Source organism: Podarcis filfolensis (assembly GCF_964270895.1).
Source record: "Podarcis filfolensis genome assembly, chromosome: 3".
Taxonomy (NCBI): domain Eukaryota; kingdom Metazoa; phylum Chordata; class Lepidosauria; order Squamata; family Lacertidae; genus Podarcis; species Podarcis filfolensis.
Window position 1 is genome coordinate 7,242,785 of NC_139606.1, and position 5,072 is coordinate 7,247,856.

The following is a 5,072-nucleotide window of genomic DNA, read 5'->3' on the forward strand; positions in this document are numbered from 1 at the left end:
CTTCTTTGCAGAGTGCAGAATAAAACTATGCAGTCTGCTCCCTCAAGTTGTAATGGTGGTCACCAACTTGGATGGCTTTAGAAGGGGGATTAGACTAATGTTTGATATCTTCATGAAGGACAGGGCTATAAATGGCGCCTAGCCATGAAGGGTATGTTCTACTTCCACTTTAAGAGCCAGTGTGCCTTTGAATCCCAGTTGTCTTCGAGCCTCTCTCACAGTATTTGTGGTACATTCGTACCTCAGAAGTTGAGCAGAATCCGTTCCGGAAGTCCGTTTGACTTCTTAAACGTTCGAAAATCAAAATGTGGCTTCTGATTGGCTGCAGGAAGCTTCTGCAGCCAATCAGAAGCTGCAGAACCCCCATCGGACATTCAGCTTCCAAAAGAACGTTTGAAAACCAGAACATTCACTTCCAGTTTTTGATTGTTCGGGAGCCAGAACATTCGACTCCCAAGGCCAAGGTACAACTGTACTGAATAAATGAGGCAAAGCAGAAGAGAGACACCGGCCATAGGAATCTGCCACCTGTGTCAATGTATTCTCATTACGAACCAGATTGGAACAAGAAGTACATCTATTAGGTAGGTAGGTGAACAATTGAACGAACAAATGAATGAAAGGTTTTCCAAATCGGGAAAGGTTAGGAGACCCAGGGCCTGCCACAGAAGACCCAGGACCCTGGCCCTGTTTTTCAGCAGTTCTCCATGATCTCAGGCAATAGGTCTATCCCAGGCCTACTAAGTCACTAGTGGAGAACTGCATCCAGGATCTCTTGCATGCTAGGGCTGCACCCTCTCCCTGAGTTGCAGCTCCTGCTTTCCGGGAAGAAAAGACTAGGGGTGTGAAAATGCTATGAGGTGTGTGGCCTCTGTTTGTTTGCATTTCTGTGCATCCCTGGTGTCAAAAGGACGATCTCAATCGAGAGGGTTTCCTTGACTCGGTGTTTTCAGCGACCTGCCTCTCAGCTGAACTACAACCTGGCTTTGTCAATGAATGGCGCCCCATTCAACAAATGTCAATGCTTTCCCTAATAGCAAGGCACCCACCTACCCCCCCCCCCCTTGCCAGGTCTGTAAACAGCATAAATTAGTAATCAAAAAAGATACTGCCTCCTGAATATTTTATGGCAGTGCGAATGAAAGGGAAATGTGCAGACCGAAGGCTTGATGATGCAAACATATTTGTCAAGCTTTTCTTTGTTTAAGCAGAAGAGTGAAAGTGCTGGAGGCTGGTCCCTCCCATCCCCTGCTCATTGGGAGATAATTATAATCTTAGCAAGCTGGCTGTCTCGGAGCTATTCTTGGGGGTGGGGGGGAGTTGCTTGCACAAGGCACCAGCGGTGCCTCAATTATCTGAGCAATCCCTCTTATTATATCTTCTTCAAATACCCACTTAGTAGAAAGTTATATGAAGAGAGCTGTATCTCCCCACCCCCCACCCCCCAAAAATAAAATTCCCCGGAAGATGGATTCGTTTCTGCAAAATAAGTCTGAAATTTCCATTCAGTGGTTCCAGCTGGGCAGGATTCCCACAGGAATCCCACTGTGGGAACAGGACGCTGGACTAGATGGTGTCTTTGGTCTTTGTCGAAACTAACCTACTGTACAAAGTTGGTTACATTGCTCTGCCCGTTTTTTGCATCTGACCTCGTTCTCCATTGGCAAGTGGCCGTGGAAGGTTGTCCAAAAGGGAATATGGCTCTTCAGCTGGAAACGGTTCCTCATCCCTGCCCCTGAAGCTCCAACCATTATTTAGGTACAGAGGTGTACCTAAGCAAGGAGATGTATCGGTGCTTCCAAAGCTGGCAGAGACCGTAGACCAGAAACTCAAAAAGTTTGCTTTTCGTCACCTTTCACACTCCGACAGTGACTTCTTCCACGGCCTTTGGAGTTAGGACTGCTCTTTTCCACCTCTCCTCCTCCTCCTCCTCCTCTGTCAGTCCATCTCCCTCCCTCCCTCCATTCACTGTTTTCTCTTCTGCCTCTTCCCTCCCTCCCTCCCTCCCTTTCCCCTCCTCTTGCAACTCTCACCCACTCTCTCCATCATTCTTCCCTCTGAGCCCCGCTCAGCGATCTGCTCACACTTCTAATAGGGCCACCAACCAGCTGGGGAGGGGCCCCCACAGGGCTGCTCTGACAGTCCACACCAGCGACTGGATTCCTCTGCCAAGCCACCCAGGTGAACCTGAATATCTCCCCTGGCCACCCAGAGCAATGGAGGAGCAGCCCAGAGAGTAATGGATGGGTTAGCAGGCTCCTAGCAACTCCGAGCCATAGTGGAGAGGTGCAATTTAGACACTCCTCTGCATCTGTGCTCTTGGTGAGGACTAAGATGGCCAACCCCTAGGTACACACTTGCTTGAGAATAAATCCCAGTGAGAGCTGTCATCTGCACAGCTATGCAGAAGATTGCACTGTGAGTAGTAAGTTCATGCCCAGATTCCATTGCCTTTGAGTAAACGCATGCCTAAATTGAGGGGACAGTACACGACAGTTTCATGGAAAACAAATTAAGGTTCACCACCACTGACCACCAATGCAAATATATTGTGAGGTCTGAAAAGGAAAGTTCAGCGAAGAATGGAAAGACCAGGAAACTGAACTAACAGAAGTGATTTTTTTTGTTTTCATGATCCTTTGGAAAACAAGGAGCCCTGGAGAACTGGACATTTAAATAGTTAACCAATAGTTATGGCCCAGCTGCAGCCAATCATTGTTAAGCAAAGTACTTGAAACATGCCCTCACACCGCATTGACTTCAGTGGGATTTGAGACTTTGCTTAAGTGCATTCCAGAATAGAGGCCCACAATGGGAGAGACCAAAAGCCAAAGGCCTTGAGATCTGATACTTCCTCTCCAGCCGTAATAAAACCAGAATATAAACTATCCAAATAAGTGCCTTGCCTCATATTTTTTCACACCTCTATTACTCTTGTTTTATTGCACTCTGCCCATCTTTCGTCTCTCCCCCCCCCTTCAATTATCTGCTATGAACCATGCAGTCGTGTCCCAGAGTGCCTCATCCAGCCACTCACTGACATCATTAGCCGGACAGACACAAAACAGAGACATTCCTAGAAAATGAAGGACTTGGGAAGGAACCTCTGCAATGCACAGAATCTCTCCCATCCTACCTGACTCTCTCGCACAGAACACACATTCTGTTGTTCCTCTTCAAGAAGTTAGGTTCAAACAGCAGCCTGTGAAGCAATGGAAATACTCTCATTCAGCCATTTAGAACCCAGAAGCTCACAGAGAAGGAGAAAAAAGTCTTACACAACTTTTACTAAGAACATTGGACATAATTGTATTAAATACATTCCTTTCCAAAACTTTGAGATGATGCTTGAAAAGTTTCCCACAAGTACTTTGGGTCTAAATCAAAGCCGCAAGTTGGTTGGAAACAGATATAGATACACAACAGTGATGGTGGTATTCCTTAGTTGGGGCCAATGTGGGCAGAAATAAAGGGCTAGACAAATTATCACACCCCAGGCTCCTATTCAAAGGGGGGGGGTATTTTCAGTGCCCAAAACCTAAAACAATGTATTTACTTTTGGTTTTGAATTCTCAGATGCTATAAATGCCAATACTATTCTGCTGGCACTTCAGTGTGGTAGAAGCTAATTGTTCATGGTTTATTAAGGATATTCTGAATCCTTGTGCAGCTCTGTTGTTTTCCTATCTATCTGCTGGTAGCTTTCCTTGAGATGAATTGTGGCTCTGTGGCTCTTTACTGCCTTGACACATCCACACACCAACCCAGCCCTGGTTCAGAATTCCCCATAAGGTTTAATTAAACATAAAGTGTGGTGGTCGTTCACTACGTTTTACTCCAAGTAGACCCATCAAAATGAATGAACATGGCTAAATTAGGCCCATTCATTCCAGTGTTTCCGGTTGCAATGCCACCCGCAGCATATTTTTGTGCAAAAGAAAATATGCCAAGAGGGAGCATTTTTTTGTCAAGAAGTTGTGTTGAAGGTTTCTGTACTCCCACTCAGAGATTATATATTGCATATATGTGTCACGTATAGCTGTAGTATTTGCTAACCTGCCTGGAGCAGTGATATGCCACCAAACTGTCATCCCAGGCTAATCCCATCTTTGTGAACTAGGCTGGTCTTCAGATGCATATACATCAACTGATTACTCAGGATTGATGACTTGCACTGCGCTCTGTTTGTGACACCTGCTATAGTCATCAGATGATGGACATGTGTGGATTAACTCTTACCCATAGCCCCGTAGGCGCATATAACATTGGTGAAATCCATATGCTGGACGTTTCCTGGAAAGAGGCACATACGCAACAGGCCTTGAGTTGCCTCAAATCTTTTCCTACTATAATTATCATCCCTGACTCCATGACGCTCCTTTCCTTTGGATTAACCCCGCCATGTAAAGGCCCAAGCAACACAGGTGCACCTATTTTCCTCTGCTCCACCTTCTTGTAGATGCAACCAGCATGGCCACATTAAGCTCCCACTGGTATGGAAATTGGGGTGAAGGGGTGCAGTATCAGGGGTATAAAGGGGCTGCAGAACAGAAGAGAGGGGTAGTGTCAGAAATGGGGTTGAGAAGGTGAAAAGGCCGCTACTATGGGATGAGGGAGGTTGGCAACAAGGAGACATACAGGGCTGACAAGGTGAGCAAGGATGACAGCCCTGGGTGTGTGTGATGATACGGAAATATGGTTTTTTAAGCTAATATGAGCTCATGGTTGTTGTTTTTTTATTTATAACTAGTTTTAGATACTCGTTCAGATATTATCTTATCAGGAGGTCCATTCCACACACTATAAGAATCAGGCCTTTAGTGTTTCAGCGCTAACCTTTTGGAACTCTCTTCCATTACGTATGAGGCAGATGCCATCTCTATTGTCTTTTTGGCACCTGTTGAAGGCTTTTCTTGTTTTAGAAAAAGGCTTCAAAGTTGATATTTTTATCTTAGTCATCAAACATTTGGAAATCTCTCCAAGATACTCTCCAGGAAGTCATCCACAAAAGAAATAAACTACTAGTAGTAGTAGTACTAGCAGTAGTATATCTACTACTAATAATAAATTAT

The 5,072-nt window shown here is 45.3% G+C and overlaps 1 long non-coding RNA gene across 2 annotated transcripts in view; it reads left to right on the forward strand.

Annotated features, from left to right (window-relative positions):
* The first annotated feature begins 438 nt into the window (after positions 1 to 438).
* The window catches only part of LOC310759548, an 18,400-nt gene continuing 13,766 nt past the window's right edge, over positions 439 to 5,072 (forward strand). For both annotated transcript variants that reach the window (XR_014546400.1, XR_014546401.1), the window contains exon 1: positions 439 to 584. This is a non-coding gene — a long non-coding RNA (uncharacterized lncRNA). The remainder of the gene's footprint in view (positions 585 to 5,072) is intronic.